At 49.5% G+C, this 3,485-nt stretch overlaps 2 protein-coding genes across 11 annotated transcripts in view; one reads left to right on the forward strand and one right to left on the reverse strand.

Annotated features, from left to right (window-relative positions):
• Window positions 1-3,485, forward strand: part of LOC107269498 (RNA-binding protein Musashi homolog 2) — a 150,543-nt gene that overhangs the window by 123,183 nt on the left and 23,875 nt on the right. The window lies entirely within an intron of this gene.
• The window catches only part of LOC107269499, a 53,495-nt gene that overhangs the window by 1,005 nt on the left and 49,005 nt on the right, over window positions 1-3,485 (reverse strand). The window lies entirely within an intron of this gene.

A 3,485-nucleotide genomic window follows, 5' to 3' on the forward strand; every position in this document is an offset into this window, starting at 1 on the left:
TTTTTTTTTTTTTTTTTTTTTTTTTTTTTTCTTTTCCTTATCCCAGTTGCGGGGATGAAAGTTAAGAGCTGCGGTTAAAGGGTTTTTACTCGCCAGTTACTCGTGGAGTACTCGGGGTGGGAGGTTATTAAAATATCAGCGTCCCCCGACGTCGGCCCCGACGTCGAGCGTCAGCCGACGTTGTCGGAATTGGACGAACGTTGCCTGCTAACGTTGCTGCTCACAATAAGCCGCTTACCGTCGATTCCTCCCTTCCTCCTCCTGCCCCCTCCCCCAACCACCCACCCCTCTTAGCCCTACTCCAGCCGGTAGCTACCTACCCCGTCCGTACAGCTACAGCCATCCCTGCCAGTCACCCCTATCGCGCACTGCCCCTACAAATTTACCAGCCCCTCGTACCTGTCAATATTAAATCGAGCTTCGGCTACCGAAAATACGACGGAGACGAATGGCCCACCTTGCTTCGCTCTCCGGTTCCTCGGATAAGGAATCGTTACGCTTTTACTTTCCCGTTTGAGTAGGTTCCCTCGATGGAGCCCCTACCCCTGTCTCCTCCATCGTCCTGTACCACGTGTCCGGGACCCTCCGAAAAAATTTCCTCTGGGAGCTGATAAATTTGCGAAATTACCTAGACCTGTCGTGCGAATCCAGCACCCGTTGACCGATACGGTATTGAGGGGTTGGTCAAGATTTTAGGGGATGAAAATGGGATTGGAATTTATACGTAGGCAATTATGTCGTAAGTCGCTGGTACGTAAGGAGGGACGAACCTTAGCATGGTAAATCTAATTACGTTATTAGAAGCCACAGAGTGGAAGTGGCCTCCCTCTATTTTTTTTAGCTCCGCTGAAACCTCCCAAGGTTCACTTCATCCCCTACTTGTCTATCGTATCTATGACCCGGATTCGAAGGTCTTCAGCTGTTTTCTGGGGGCTGCTTTCATGCGGCTTCTTCTACTGCCTCTTTGTGGGAGGAGGGAGGCATTCCTGCAGGGGTGCATCTTTGGCATAATTTTTCAGCTTTCCATCAAGGATTTCCTTCGCGGCCTCGGTGGTGCTACCCCTTTTTGTGAAAGTAGCCGAGGATCTGTGTAATGGAACAACCCCTCTACTGGGGGTTGTTTTCTAGTCGGCGAGGCTACAGAGAGGGGAACAAGTGTCAGACATTGCGGAGGGTCCAGAATTTCCAAGGTTAAAAATAGAGACTGCGAGTAGAGAGTGTAGCAGAAGGGGGTAGTAGCGAAACTACCCTTAAAAGTTGCGAGGGACGTTTTTCGAGACTTTTGAAAAATTCTTTAACGAGTTTCGAAAACATTTTCGATGTTACTGGATTTAAATGGTTTTATTCTCGAGGCTCTGAAATATTGTTTCGCGGCAGTGAGAATCGACGGGGAGCTCGTAAGGGTGGGAAAACAGGGGATGGTATCCCTTAACATTAAGAATAAGAGATACATAATGGCAGATAGTTAAGAGGAACGTAATGTCTCTGCGCCCGTGGGAAAATTAAAGGCGGCCCTGAGCACCCTTGCATTTTGCAGGCTCTGTCTGGCCGCGCAGAGTATTGATCTGGGGGATGATTTTTAAGACAAAGTTCCCGCCAAACTCCACAGATGGCACCACAGGCTGCTACCCGAGAGACCCCTTGAAATTCTCATAGGGTTCCAGTGCGTCTAGCTAGGAACGCGCGCGCCAGGGCGAAGCGTATCTTCCCTCCTGTAAAATTCATTTCCTTTTGATTGGCAGCTGCCCGAAAATACACCCTTATGAGCGAGGCACGACCTCTCGCACGCTCTGGGCTCTCTTTACAACCCTTTACTGAGCGTGGCCTCTCTTTCGTCCCCCATGGAGGAAGAACCCGGGGTACCCAGGTCCATCGATCGTATTTTCTCCTTGGTCCGCCGGATCCATGAGATTTCTCTGTTTGGGCATCCCTTAACACCTTCACCCTAATCTACAATCCTCCTCCCCGGCCCTACCCTTCGTGTAAGAGTAGCACTGCATACCCGGTGGCAAATTCGAAAGGGGTGTCACTTTATTGTATCTTCCCTCAAGATCATCTGGAAAGCCTTAATTAAGATGCCACGATGATCAGCACCCCGTTCGACCTAATGCTGTTTTTTTCATCCCCCACAGGGTTGTTGACCCAGGGTAGCGATGGCCGCGGGGTGGTAGTAGACGACGAAAAAGGTATCGAAGGAAAATCGAAAGTTAGGTAGAGGAAAGGTGTCGGAGCGACTAAGGGGTGCGCCGCGTGAGCATGCGTGTGTGTGCGTGCGTGTGCCTAAGGGTGGCAGGAAGATGGGGGATATGATGTAGCCTAGGGGTGGCTCCGGAGGAAGCGTCCGGGCTCGAGGGTTGCTACAAATCCGCAATACACCCTCCGCCCACCCTCCTCGTAGGTCGCTGCGTGCCTCCCCCCTCCCTCCCTCCCTTTCGCGGTGCCAGGGGTGCAGGGGTTGAAAACTGCTTGGACTGCTGAGGGACCGAAGCTGAAAGGGGATGGTACGCTCGGAGTATGAGATCAGACGCTTCACCGTGAGGTTCTCAACCCCAAAGTTTCAGATCTGGTCCATACGGACTGACTGAAAGGGAGGGTGGCCGGCCTGGGGGTTGGCCGACGCACTGGCCTCTAGGGGTAGTTTAGGTAAAATCGGACCGAGAGAATTCGAAGTTCGTTAAACCGCGTGTGCGTTAAATACGCAGTACGCATTGAGGTATCCCTTCCCCTCTCTAGCCCCCCCCCCCCTATGCAGAACGGGAGTAGAGGTTCTCAACCCCTATTCCTGAAACGGGGTCGTTAAACGAAGGCATTAGACACCAAACGTTTCTCGAGGGTTGTCATTCTGCGCGAGGGGTGGGTTTCAAGAGGGACACGCTAGAAATGCCAAGGAGATGATGGCGGTACGAGATCAGACGGCACAGGGGTTCTCAACCTAAACTCTGTGTTAACTTTTATATATTTTTCTTCTCTTCGAATGAAAAGCTAACACTGCCGTTGGTTCATCGATCATACGCAAATGCGTTTGTGAATGGGTATTTCGAAAATGGTGAAAATTCCAAATTTTTTTTTTTCTTCTCTTTTTCTTAATGGGTCTAATAATACTACAGGAAGTTTAACCACTTATCCTAATTTCGTATACGTTTCGTATATACACGTACTCGAGCAACGTTACGTTGGATCGTTTTCCCATAATCCCGTATCACGTATCGCATTAATAATGGCCGCCTTTATCGCGGTACATTTCGATCGTTAATCAAACAATTAGCCACGTTTATGTAGTTAAGTCAGTAACGACGGGAGTGGCACGTTAATCGATCGTATTTTCGTATACAGTTTGCACGTATTATTTCTGCCTAACGTTTTTCCATTTTTTTTTTGACATTTTATTAAGTATAAAGCGCGACAATTTTTATGTTTTTCCTTCTTCGCCATCCCCTTCCCCTCTTTCGCCCTTGAAAATTTAATCTATTTACCCCCCCCCCCCC

Source organism: Cephus cinctus, unplaced genomic scaffold (assembly GCF_000341935.2).
Source record: "Cephus cinctus unplaced genomic scaffold, Ccin1 Ccin1_scaffold0662, whole genome shotgun sequence".
Lineage (NCBI taxonomy): Eukaryota > Metazoa > Arthropoda > Insecta > Hymenoptera > Cephidae > Cephus > Cephus cinctus.